General features: G+C 38.0%; 1 non-coding gene across 1 annotated transcript; it reads left to right on the forward strand.

Annotated features, from left to right (window-relative positions):
* The first annotated feature begins 1,040 nt into the window (after nucleotides 1–1,040).
* TRNAA-UGC (transfer RNA alanine (anticodon UGC)) lies at nucleotides 1,041–1,113 on the forward strand. The gene has a single exon. It is a non-coding gene; the product is annotated as a tRNA-Ala (tRNA).
* Nucleotides 1,114–14,677: the final 13,564 nt, after the last annotated feature.

A 14,677-nucleotide genomic window follows, 5' to 3' on the forward strand; every position in this document is an offset into this window, starting at 1 on the left:
AAGTTAATTTCTTGATTTGAAATCCATATTGTTTCCCACTTCATGCCTTGGGTTATTTTTCAAACTATTTAGCTACATTTTTTTTTTTTTTTTTTACACTAGCCAAACTACTAGGTAAAATTCATGTCTAAATCAAGCACTACACATGAGTAACCAAAGTACCCTATTGAGTTCATTATCTTAAAACTCCACAATAGTAATATTGTCATATTAATCTTTTTAAAGGTTTCATATAAGAGACATCAACTCCAATAACTAGAAAACCCTTAGAAATACCTTGGTCTCTTATTCTCTTTCTTTTCCTACTTTAATCTCATATATAATTATGTGCCTTGTTGTGAGAAAGTTTTCTTTAGTACAACTAATCCCATTTTTCAATGCAAAAATAACACAATTTCTTGGTGAATGATTTCATTGGACTACTTATTTAATAACTTAAACATATATGCCATTTTCTCTTTATCACTGTCATAATACTACATAATTTTTTCCAGCTTCAAGATCTTGTAACTAAAATATAATCTCATTTCTAGCTATTCTTCCATGAGATAAACTAGAGCCAAGTGACCTCATAGTTTTTATTTTTTACTTTTCCTTTTCCTTAACTCATGAGTATAACCTAAGTCAAACCCTACATTTTGGTTAACACATCAATAAAATATCTTCCAAATTCCAAATCCCTCAACGTTTCTCAAAATCTTAATCAAACAAATTCAAAAATTCAAAAATTTCAAATCTCTTAACAAATATATTTAAATTAATTACTTTATCATAACAACCCTAATAATTTAAAATTACTTGAAATTAAGGATGTTACAAACAATCCCAAATAATAAGGAATTCAAAGCTGAAAATTTCTAGAAAAACCAAGAGTATCGAGAGTTGAAACCTTGATTATTAACCAACAATATGAGATAAATTAAATCATAAAATTAAAAGATATTTAAAAATATTATAAATTTTTAAATCTTTTAGCGGTTGTTACAATATCAATTTGTTTTCTATATAAATTATCAGAAATATTAACATTATAACAAGTTGGGGATGTAGCTCAAACGGTAGAGCGCTCGCTTTGCATGCGAGAGGTACGGGGTTCGATACCCCGCATCTCCAATTTATGTTTTTTTTATGAAATAAAATTTGTACTTTTCTGGAAGCGTTAAAAGGCCTTCAGATATTTTCAGAACTGGGCCGGCCCAGAAACAACTAAATGGATCCACAGCCCTTAACTTCTTCGATTTTGATTTAAATGGAAGTACAAAATGCAAAATTTGTCTAAATTCTATTTCAAAGTTCATTCTTTAATTTCTTTTCCCATTTTTGGATTTATTTTTTTTTTAAAAAAAGACAGCACATTAAGATCATATTTAATTTAATAAATCATTTTTTAAGAGATCTGGAAAGCAAAATTGAAACAAAAAAAAAAAATTACTATAAGACACATTTATCTAGGAAAATATAATAAATTGATAGGGACAACGACCCTCCAACTATTTTTACGACATTGTCCACTTTGGATATAAATCTTCATGGTTTTACTTTGGATACCAATGGAAATCTAAATCTTATATACCTGTGATCCTCCTCTTATCTAATCAATGTGGGACTTTGGTCGTATTCCCAACATAAATAATTTGAAAAAGTGCTCCCATTTGATTACGTTGGTGTTGTTTACTTGTATTTTTTACTCATACTAACATTGGGGACTCATTTCCAATCTTGTAGCAAAAAACGCAAACTGATTGACGAGTCGAGGATGTTCAATCCAATTACGTTTAAAGATTATGGTGATACGTACCAGTTGAAGAACACTTCTTCACCAAAAACTCGCTCTCGGATAATGGACTGCTCCTCTCGCTCTTGCTGGAACGTCCAAGCAATCGTTCACCAAATCACCCGGTCGTCTACCCACGAACGACCTCCACACGAACACAGCAATGGGGATGACACCACCACTTAAAACCCTTGGTATTCTCAGTGTGAGAATCCAGGAGGTGTGGACTCTGTTGGATTTGGTAGAGAAAAGGAGGAAACGAAGATCGTATACCATGACCAAGCAAGTGGGAGAATATCGGGTCTATCGTATAGACAATGCTTGATCGTTTAGAAAAAGGTACACGATCGTTTAGTAAATAGGTTGCGATCGTATAGACGATCGTTTAGTAATTGCTCGGGTGTGCAATCGTTTAGGAATGAGCTAGATGACCGTTTAGCAATTCCTATACGATCGTTTAGAAAGAGATCTAAGTGGAGTGTATCATTATAAAGTATATCAACTCAATTCTTTAATTTCTTTTCCCATTTTTGGATTTATGTTAAAAAAGAAAAACAAAACAGCACATTAAGATCTCATTTAATTTAATAAATCATATTTTAAGAGACCTTGATAGCAAAATTGAAATAAACTGTTAATCCACGGCAAGGAAAAAAAAAAAGAAAAAGAAAAAAGATTACTATAGGGCACATTTATCTAGGAAAACCTAATAAATTGACAAAGACAACGACCCTCCAACTATTTTTACAATGGTATGATATTGTCCACTTTGGATATAAATCTTCATGGCTTTGCTTTTGCATACCAATGGAAATGTTATACACTCATGATTCTCCCCTTATCTAATCAATGTGAGAGTTTGGTCGCATTCCCAACATAATTAATTTGAAAAATCTTCCTCATTTGATTACATTTGGTGTTGTTTACTTGTATTTCGTACTTGTACTAACATTTGAGACTCACTTCCAATCAGTAATAAAAAAATGTAAATTGATTGACAAGTGGAGAATGTTCAATCCAATTGTATTTGAAAATTATGGTGATATCGTTACTGTTATTCTTAATGTTATAACATGAAAATTATAAATTTATCACATTTATTATAAACAGTAACGGTAACAATAAATGTGATAGGTTCATAATTATAAACAAATGTGATTAAAAGTAATCCAATTATATATTTTTTTATTATGGTTCATTATGATTAATCTATCAGTGAAAACTCATTACAATTACACCAATTTTAGCTACGAATTGAGAAGCATGGCCTACTTGTAAAATCCAACAAATTACAATTTATTATTGCTATTATTTTGCTTTGTTTATGACGTTTTCTATATTTTCTTTTTCTATTTCATTTGGAGATTCAATTTATTTGAATAATTATTGATTTTTTATCCAAAAAAATTACATATTATAAGCGATTCAATTACTTGAAGTGATTGTTCAACAATTTGAATATGCTATTTTGTAGGCGTGTCACCCATATTTGATATTTTGCATATACGGTACAAACTTCAAAATTTGGATTTGTAATTATTGTTTATTCTATATTTGCCCTAAACAATCAACTGACATAGAGAGAAAGAAAGATAAAGAGATAAAATCGGCGATTGATGAACGAACATGCAACAGTGAATGGAGGTAAGTGACAAATAAGTGGAGTGGTGACTGGGGGGAGAGGTGAGATAAAGAGAGAAAAATGGTGAACGACGACTAGCGACTGGACGTGCGACAATTGATAGAGGTAAATGGCAGGGAGGTGGAGCGATGCCCAGGTGGTAGATGGTGTAGAGGAGTGTTGGTGTGAAAGAGTGATGTTGGAGGAGGGGGGACTTTGTTGTTGCGAAGAAGAAGAACTCTAGATTTTTTTTTTTCAAAAAAGAAAAAAATCTAAGTGGAGTGTATCATTATAAAGTACATCAACTCAATTGAGTGCATCATTGTCAAGTATATCAGCAGTATATCAGTCAAGCATATCGACAGTATATTAGTCGAGTGTATTAGCAGTATATCAGTAAAGTATATCAGCATTATAAAAAAATGCATCATTATCAAGTTTATCAGTAGTATATCGATCAAACATATCATTATCATGTATATCAGCCAAGTGTATCAAGTTTATTACCAATATAAATGAGTGAATGATTGACAAATTTATTAACAATTTATCCGTCAAGTACATAATTATTAAGTTATCAGTCAAGTGTATCAAGTTTATTGACAACATAAATAAGTGCATGATTGACAAGTATATCAAGCATATTAGTCAAATGCATCATTATCAAGTATATCAAGTATATCAGTCAAGTGTATCAAATGTATATAAATAGTATATCAAGTATATCAGTCAAGTGCATGATTATCAAGTTTATCAACAGTATATCAATCAAGTGTATCAATTGTACATCAAATGTAAGACATAGGTGTCTCAAACACTAATCAATAAATGTTTGATTAACTAATATAACTAAAATGAATTATATTAATAATGTATCATCTATACATATTCAATACATAGTATTGTTGAGATTGATGCCCTAAAGTCTCGTGTCCTGTATTTTATAAACAATTTGTACAAACACTTGTGATGTATAATATATGATATTTTACTTCACTTCTTAATTTTTCTCAGTTGTATGTTTTATTTGCATTACCACAAACCAATAAACATAAAATCCCGGGTTATCTGTATGTAACTTAAGCATGTATGTGGTGACATACAAGTGGATCATGTCTTGAGTGATAACCAAAATAGTCTGTAGTATATGGACATAGGAGAGAAACCTTATCCTGGTAACACTACGGATGCGGCTCGCTTTGGGGAATGGTCACAAGTATTGTGATTTGTCACAGATGGTCTGATCCTGATCATTCGTGTAGGGGACATGCGAGCGGAGGCGTCCTACACAAAGAGTTTTTATAAGACCTGACCATGAAGTGTTAACGTCTTGTTATATAACACCATTCATACTAGAGACTTCACTTCACTAGGAAGACCATAGGTAACATGACCTCAATCCTGAATGAGTTGGGAACTCTTGCCATTGAGGGAGGTCCTTTGATTTGTATGGGTGTAAGTAGCCAGGTCGCCGATTCAAACCTACCATTTTGGGGATTCGTCTGATTTGGGAGCTAGGAACTCAGCTACACAAGATGGAATTCACTTCTTCCCCGAAGCAGGGGCAAGTAGATAGATAGCTCTCTTAAGGGCTGATTCTAGGGCTGAACGATATGGCGCCACACACCTTCTCTTGACCCAAGAGATGTTCACACATAGTTGGACTATGTTGTATTGTTCATTAGAGGAATTAGTGGTACTTAAGGAGTGAAGGGTCATCGTACTCATGATTGGTTATATCCGATGGACATAAAAATATATTTGTTGCAAGAAGAGTTCAACTGTTGATTTTTAGTGGAATGCCTGACAGTTAACGGATGATGGATCTAATGGCTAAAGAGTTTAGTTAGCTATTCACATTCTGTTGGAGCTTCAAGCCACAGGTCCATAAGGTCCTCTAGGTAGCTTGGATAAAGTCGAGACTTAGTTTTTGGGTAAGTTTGAAATGTTCAAATTGACAAGAGGAAGTTCGATTATATATGATATAATTGAACTGGTTAATTATATATGATATGATTGACTAAATGTATGAGATACATTATTTTAGAGAAAATTAGATATAAATATGATTTATATCAAGTGGAGGAGAAAATACTAGAGTAGATATATGATATCAATCTATAGCTTCAATCTATAGGGTATTGGTTAATTATGTGATAATTGGCCGAAAACCTCTCATAAATCGTGCGTTAGAGGGAGAATCCTTATTTGGTTATTGTAATTGAAGAATAAAATGAAAATTTGTTTCATTTTTTGCAAAGAGTTTGAAAAAATTGCAAAAGGTGTGAAAACGTTTTGATAGCTTAGCCGAGAGCCTATATGATAGTGCCCTATCGCTTAAACGATCGCACACCCCACGTCTAAACGATCACACGCAGTCTCTAAACGATAACTTAGCTTTTCTATACGATCGCCTAGCGTGTTGAGTTTTCTAAACAATCGCTTAGTAGAACCTGCACGATCATGTAGCTTTCTTTAAACGATAAGCATCCACTATACGATAGCCTTCTCTCCCATTTGCTTATCGTTCTACACGATCAACCCGTTCCTCCTTCCTCTACCGAATTCAACAAAGACCATTCTTTGGATTCTCACTCCAAGAATATCAAGGGCTCTAAGTGGTGGTGTCGTCCCCGCTCCTGCTTGCTCGTGCTTGTTCGTTTGCTGCCATTCATGTAGATGATCGTGCTGCCATAACCAACTGTTTTGCTGGGCGATAAAGATCGTAGAGGGTTGCTTCCGGTGAGTTGAGTTCGTTGTGAAGACAGTCTTCAACTAGTATGTGAACTCAATCTCTTGTTTTTTATTTGTGAAAACATGCCGTTAATTAGTGTAAATTGCATAACTGTTTGTTAGAATGTGTGTATTTCGATCACAATGAAATAGGAAAGATCCGAGCGCGCTCATGGATACTCTTCGTTAAGAGTTCCTACAGGTATGTCACTTTATGAATGTACTTAATATTGAGTAAATGAATAATAAAGGGTACATTAGACTTGTACTCTTTTATTGTTTGGGTTGGGCCATGATTTTGCTAAATTTGCAAAAAAAAAAAAAAAAAACTTAATGATTGTAAACATATTATCTAACAAGATTGTAAACATATTATCTAACAAGTTTTTCGTTCGGGACTACCGTTATACCACCCTTTTTCGGCACACATTGCACGAGGCTGACCCATGGGCTATCTGCTATAGGATAAATGACGCCCGTATCTAATCATTTAATGTTCTCCTTTTTGACGACCTTTTTCATCGCAGGATTGAGTCTACGTTGTGATAACGGGCAGAAATGCATGTTATCGTAGTGCTATATTCTTAAACAATGTTGGATTGCATTGACAAAACATGTTAAAATTGCATCCATCAAGCATCAATTTCATAATATTGCGGTTGCATGCGTTTATCACATAGGAACAGTTGATTTTTGTGTTTTTATGCAGAATATGCGTTGACACACTGCAAGAATTGCGATCATAGGAAATTATTGGTCGAGTGCAGCATTATCGCAAGGTTTTGCAGTGATCATGTTCGCAAATATTCGGCCAAGAAGGATCGCCGCAACTCGATCAGTGCAACATGGTGGGCGCATCTGGGTGAAAGGCTAATTAATCGCGATGGGACAGAAAGCTGATGACAGTCGAATTCGAATTAAGTTGACAGCCGATAACGATCACAAGTACATTTAGCTTTTCAGTGACCATTATTTGGCGTAGAAGCAGAGAGCAGGCCGACTCTCGCGAGAATGAGATTATCTTTTGAGCACGAGTAGAAAACGGTGTAAATGCCTGGGCAGCAAGAGATTGCGACCAGGCTCTTTATTCTATACTTGCATTGTTATTTTGTACTTCATCTTCATATTTATACAATGGAAGCCCTATTTCTACATCTTTTCACTCTCTAAATATGCGTAGCTAAACTAGTCAAATGGGTTGAGAAGAACTAAGCTAACGTGACCTAGGAAGTTCATTGCTTGCGATTGTCTTATTTTATGCTGTGCAAAACACCCATTTAGAGCTACTCAAGAGAGAGTCTGAAGAAATAACCTAAGACTCGAGAGAGCTAGGTTAGGATCTAGACTCAAAAGAGCAAGATTAAAACTGCATAAACAAGAGATAGGGACTTAGAGATAAACTTTGTTTGTCAACCTGCATTGCATGCATCCTAGAGATAGGAATGATATTATGTGGTCGCCTGATTTGTGTGTGTGTTATCCTATCATCGCATAAATAAGAATAGAGGCTTATGTGTAGGTCCTATAGCTTTTGCCGTTGCAAGTTTATGGCAACATGAGCTTGTAGCACATCATCTAAGCATCGTATCAAATTCCATGTCATCAAGTTTATGGCACCGTTTTCGGGGATCTGGTTAACGGTTTATTGTTTGAGTAAGTTTGTGGTATTTTGCAGGACAGATCTCGTTGTACTGGCTGTTTAACGCATAGAGAAACTTGACGGTTTATGAGTACTGGTGCTAAATTAGAATTTGAAGCTGACCCTGAGATTGAGTGTACCTTTCGTGCACAGACACGTCAGAATCAAATAAGGCGAAAGAAAGCAGCGAGCATGGCAGATAATAATGATAATGTGGTACCCATAGTAAATCAAGGGGCTGTTCGACCAGCGCAGGATCCTGTTTTCCTAGTTACTGATCGCAACATTCCCATGAGGAATTATGTGGCACCCAACCTATATGACTTTTCGCCTGGGATTTTGAGGCCTACTATTGAGGAGAACGCAAGGTTCAAAATAAAGTCCGTCATGCTACAAATGATCCAAAATGTCAAGTAATTTAGAGGTCTGCAAGGTGAAGACCCGTATGTCCACCTGACCAGCTTTTTCAAAATGTGCGGCAACTTCTCGCTACCTGGCATAACCCTGGAGAGCATTAGACTATATTTGTTCCCTTATACTTGAGGGACAAAGCCAAAAGGTGGGCTCACTCACTAGAGCCAAACAAGATTACTTCATGGGACCAACTAGTGGAGCGATTCATGAAGAAGTTCTTCCCATCGGCCGTCAACGCAAGGCGACGAAAGGATGTGATGAACTTCGAGCAAATGAAGAATGAGACCCTAAGCACCGTCTAGGTGTGATTTAGAAGATTGGTGAAAAACTGCCCGCATATCGGGATCCCCGATTGCGTTTTAATGGAGACCTTCTATAATGGCCTGAATAGATCAACGTAGGCTATTGTTGACGCCTCCGCGGCAGGAGGTTTTATGGATAAAATGTATACAGAAGCCAAGGTCATCCTTGACCGCATATTGCGAAACATGGACGATTGGATTGATGATGGCTATGGAGGCCGAGGTGCCGAAAGAAGGAAGAACGAAACTGCCATTGTCCCTACAGAGACAATGACCATATTGGCCGCTCAGATGGCCGTGGTGATCTCCATCCTTCAATCGATGACAATTAATCAAGGAGCCATCTCTCAACAATCAACGTAACTTGCTGCACCGGCTTAAGTGGCCGCATTAAGTTGCGTTAATTGTGGAGGGGCTCATGGAGCAAAAATGTGCCCATCAAATCTCCAGCAAGTATAAGCCATCCAAAACAACCCCTTCAACAACACCTATAATCCTGGTTGGAGGAGCCATCCTAACTTCGGTTGGGGAGGTAATCCTAACCAAGGGGGGCCAATCAACCATCAAAGTGGTAGTCAAGGGAATCCTCCTTTTCACCATAACCAGGGCAACTAAGGTAATCGTATAACCAGCAACCCTATCTTCTAACACCTCGAGAAGCTCATTGGAGGTCCTGCTGAAATAATAAATGGACAAAAATGATTCAGTAATGTAGGCGCAGACGTCTTCAATTAAAAATTGGAGATCCAAGTGGGCCAGCTGGCATCCAAGCTGAGAAATAGAGCACTAGGAACGTTGCCCAGCAACTCAGAAGCCCCAGGATCTAATGGAAATGAGCAATGTCCCTAGGACATTAGGCAGGCAAGTCTAATGGAAAGAAGCAATGATGATTCTGCAGACGAAAGGACATTTTCCTGAAATCTCATAAATGAGGGAAGTTCGAACGATGGGCTTTTTGAGCTTCTCGAGGCCTATCGCCACAAAAGTCGCATTGGGCCCACTACGACCCAACCTATAAATAGGACTGTAACGACCCGATCCCCTAGGACTTAGGTTAGGCCGTTACTAAAATAAATGCATGCCTAGAATTTAAAACGACACTTAGTTATGTTGAAATAAATGCTAATTAAACAAGAGAAGTTCAAAAGACATTTGTTAAATGCAATTGTTAAAACAATAATAGGATATTCACACAGTTTCACCGTTCAAAAACTCAACATCGTACAAATCTATGACATACAGGCAATCCTTGATACCATGGCTCTACCACATACACATAATCCTCAACAACCTATTCTATAACATTCATGTATACCTTAACATCATAGTTCCACAACATACAAGTATGCCTCAACATCAGCAAATCAGATATCAACATATGAAAACACATACCATCACATACTAACGATCAAGTGCCTAGGTGTATCTTTAAATAAAACAGAAATCGTGCTAGAACATACTTGATTCAGGTCATACTATCAGTCAACATGCTAATATTTACCATAACATACACTTAACATGCTAGCATACAAATAAAACCTGGCCCGTGGGCAGTTCCAGTGGTAAGATTACTTACCTTAATCGAAAATCCACAGATAAACTCAGACAACCAAATGATGACTGCGGTTTGAAGAAACGAACCTAACATACGAATACAATCATTAAGTTTCAGTCCAAAAATAATTGTGACATCTTAAAGTCAAAACCATAATACCCGAAAGCTTACCCAAGGAACTCGATTAAAAACCACTCCAAATCTCCTTCCAACAGATTTTAACTCCCAATGGACGACAACTCAGAACCCTAGAGATACAAGAGTTAAATCAAACTTAATTTAGTGATCAAAGCGTGCCCACAAACCAACAATAAGGACTATACCTCTTAGCAAAACTCTTGTCGAACGATCTCAAACCCGTTGGACAGCCCCTCCAACAGTTTCCTCGATTCAAATCTAAGGCCAAAAATAATTCGAATAAGTTAACCTTCATTCCAAACTTAATGGGGGCCTAAACTTCCACCCAAAACTTCACAAAAGGCATACCTAAAACTTCCAGATCCGGCGAACCCAAAGATGACGGCAGTGGCGGACGGCGAACAGAGGGCTAGGAGGCGCTGCAGCTGAAGACTGGACGGTGGGCGGGTCAAAGTGGGAGCGGTGGCGGCGCACAGATCCAGTGGCTCGTGCGACGAAAGGAAGGAGTGAGGGAGGCGTGATGGTCGGACGACTGTGCAGACGGTAAGGAAGGCGTGGCTGGAGAGCTGGGCGACTGACGGTGTGTCTGACCGGCGAGATCTAGCTAGCCTGAACCCACGAACGGCAATGATTGGACGGCTGAGAGGGAGGGCAGTGAGGCGGCGATGGAAGCAGAAACAGAGGGGGGGCTCGCGTGAGGGAGAAGGCGTGGGGGTCCTCTTTATTTAAAAATATAATAATAATATATTATCAGATTATCTTAAGATTATTCTGATATATACGAAAGGCATAGAAGCATATTTATCATCATTGAAATCAAACTTGGTGAAGAAACAAAATGCGGTAAACTACTAAATTTATCTACTTGTGAAATGATTGCGGTAATCAAGGAGGATGCGGTGATAAAACTTTGAAAAGTAAAATGCAATGTGATAGCGCAAAATTTGAAATAAAGAAGAGTACACCCCCAAATTTTACGCTGTCGCCCGCATTGTGTATTGATGCATCCATCCTTGCAGCGATCCTTGCTTCTGTGGATTGCGGTGATGGAGTGAGATCATTTGCTTCTTCTGGTGATATCTTCGCAATCTTATGCCTTAATCATTGTAAACAGACAAAGAGAGGGTCAAATGATTTTAAAATAAAACAACAAAGTTTTTTCTTTTTCTTTTTTTTTAGAGAAATAAGTGAAATACTGATAATAGTAAAATGACAAAGAGTTAAATGTTCAAGAGTTGAGTAAGGGATAGTCTGGGTTTTTCAACTTTGCGGGACTGTTTTTGGCTGGAAATCTCCTCCGTAATATGCGATCCTCCGTGATTAGTTCCACCGCACCATGTGGAAATATTGCTTTGATGATTAAGGGTCCGGACCAGTGCGATTTTAATTTCCCGGGAAGAGCCGCAATCTTGAATTGAAGAGTAAGACCTTTTGCCCGATTTGGAGGCTTTTAGCGCATATGCGTTTATCATGCCAGTGCTTGGTGCACTCTTTGTAAATCTTCGCATTCTCATATGCGTTGACCCTTCATTGTTCTAACTCGACCAGCTGCAATTTCCACGCTTCCCCTGCTTTCTTCAAATCAAAATTCAGTTTCTTAACCGCCCACAATGCTTTATACTCCAGCTTCAAAGACAAATGACACGCCTTGTTGAATACCAATGCATACGGGGACATAACTATAGGTGTTTTAAATGCGGTCTAGTATGCCTACAACGCATCATCAAGCTTCATTGCCCAATCCTTCCGTGAAGGTTTTACTACCTTCTCAAGTATCAATTTAATTTTACGATTGGACATTTCAGCCTGGCCATTTGTTTGTGGGTGGTATGCGGTGGCCACCTTGTGGAGGATATTGTACTTGCGCAGCAGCTCCTTTATATTGTGGTTGACAAAGTGTGATCCTTCATCACTTATGATGGCATGGGGAGTGCCAAAATAAGTGAAAATATTTTTCTTGAGCAACTGAGAGACTACCGCCGCATCACTTGCGGTGCATGCAATTTCCTCTATCCACTTGGAAACGTAATCGACAACAAATAAGATATCATGCTTGCCATGCGAAGGAGGGAATGGTCCCATGAAATTAATCCCCTAGACGTCAAATAATTCTAGCTCCAAGATAGTGTTCATTGGCATTGCGTTCTTCCATGAAATGTTACCGGTGCGTTGACACCGATCACATTTCATTGCGTAGTCAGCAACATCTTTAAATAATGAAAGCCAAAAGAATCCACTTTGCAAAACTTTGGCTACAGTACATTGTCCTCCAAAGTGCCCTCCATATGGCAAATCATGGCACTGTGACAATATGCGTTGTTGAGCAGTGTTTGGTATGCATAGTTGAATGATTTGGTCTGCACCTCTTTTATACAAATTCGGCTCATCCCAATAATAATGCTTGCATTCTTGCTTGAGTTTTTTCTGTTGATGGTATGTGTAATCTTCAGGAAATTTTTCATAAACCAAATAATTAATGATGTCCACATACCAGAGCAATTCTTCTATGTGGAACAGCTGCTCGTCCGGAAACACGACACTCACTTCAGATTCATTGCAGTCAACCTCGGGATTTTCCAGTCTGGACAAGTAATCCACAACTTGATTTTCTGTCCCCTTCTAATCAATTATTTCAATATCAAATTCTTGAAAGAGGAGAACCCATTTGATCAATCTCGGCTTTGCGTCCTTCTTTTTCATCAAATATTTAATTTTCGAGTGATCAGTGTGAATGAGTACCTTGGTTCCCAATAGATATGCCCGGAATTTTTCTAACACAAAAATCACAGTCAGGAGTTCTTTTTCAGTGGTGGTATAATTGATTTGAGCAAGGTTTAGAGTTTTACTCACATATGCGATGGTGTGCAAAATAGTTTTCTTCTTTTGCGCTAATATGGCTCCCATCGCATACCCGCTTACGTCACACATGATTTTGAACGGCAGTGTCCAATCCGACATAATCAAGACGGCTGCGGTAATCAGCGCATCTTTTAAAACTCGGAATGCGTTGAGGCAATTGTTGTCAAATTCAAACTTTCTATCCGCCTCTAACAACGCACTCAATGGTCGTGCAATTTTAGAAAAGTCTTTAACAAATCGTCTATAGAATCCAGCATGCCCCAAGAAGCTTCGCACAGCCTTCATGCTGGTTGGATGTGGAAGCTTTTCAATTGCGTTGATCTTTGCTTTGTCCACCTCCAACCCTTCTCGGGAGACTTTGTGTCCCAACACTATACCCTCTTTTACCATGAAGTGACATTTTTCCCAGTTGAGCACCAAATTCGTCTCTTCACATCTCTTCAGAATTTTCTCCAAATTGGCTAGGCAGACTTCATACGTGTTCCCATAAACGGAGAAGTCATCCATAAATATTTCCACTGAGTCCTCGAGATAATTTGAAAATATCGCCATCATGCACCTTTAGAACATGCTTGGCGCATTGCAGAGGCCAAACGGCATGCAACAAAAAGAAAATGTCCCATATGGGCAGATGAATGTGGTATTGTCTTGGTCTTCAGGAGCTATCATGATTTGATTATACCTGGCATATCCATCCAAGAAGCAATAAAAATCGTTCCCTGCTAATTTGTTCAGCATTTGATCGATGAATGGCAAAGAGAAGTGATCTTTCTTTGTGGCCGCATTCAATTTGCGGTAATCCATGCAGATGCGCCATCCAGTGATGGTTCTTTGTGGTATTAATTCGTTGTTCTCATTTAGGACTATCGTCATTCCTCCCGTCTTCGGCACACATTGCACGGGGCTAACCCACGTTCTATCTACAATGGGATAGATAATGCTCGCATCCAGCCACTTGATAATCTCCTTTTTGACAACCTCCTTCATCGCAGGGTTAAGTTTGCGTTGATTTTCAATGGTTGCTTTATGGTCGTCCTCAAGACGAATGTGATGCATGTAGTACGCGGGGCTAATTCCTCTTATGTTAGTGATTGTCCAGCCAATTGCTCGTACATGTTTCTTGAGAATGCTCATCAACACATTCTCTTGATCTGCGTTGAGTGCAGAGGCAATTATCACTGGCAGCTTCTCATTCTGCCCCAGAAATGTGTACTTCAAATGTGTTGGTAGGGTCTTTAGTTCAAGTGTAGGTGGTTCCATGAGGGAAGGTTGCGTTGTTTTTCTTTCTTCTTTTGGTTCTTCTTCTTACGTTGCGATCGTTCCTTCTTCTTTATTTGTTTTTGCTATGATTGCATTGCAGGCAGCTACGGATGCTTTGGCATCCTCTTCCTCACACTCTTCATCAAAATTTTCTTCTTCAATAAAATTTAGGTCATCGTCAGAATCTTGTAGGTCTTCCTCATCCGGGAATTTCATGGCACGAATTATATTAAATTTGAGCTTCTATCCATTTATGCTCAAAGTGATTTCTCCCTTGTGCACATAAATTTGAGCACAACCCGTTGATAGAAAAGGTCGCCCCAAAATGATGGGCACATCCTTGTCAGCCTCATAATCTAGGATGATGAAGTTAGCTGACAAA

This window comes from Benincasa hispida, chromosome 7, assembly GCF_027475165.1.
Source record: "Benincasa hispida cultivar pf3 chromosome 7, pf3_genome.v1.1, whole genome shotgun sequence".
Lineage (NCBI taxonomy): Eukaryota > Viridiplantae > Streptophyta > Magnoliopsida > Cucurbitales > Cucurbitaceae > Benincasa > Benincasa hispida.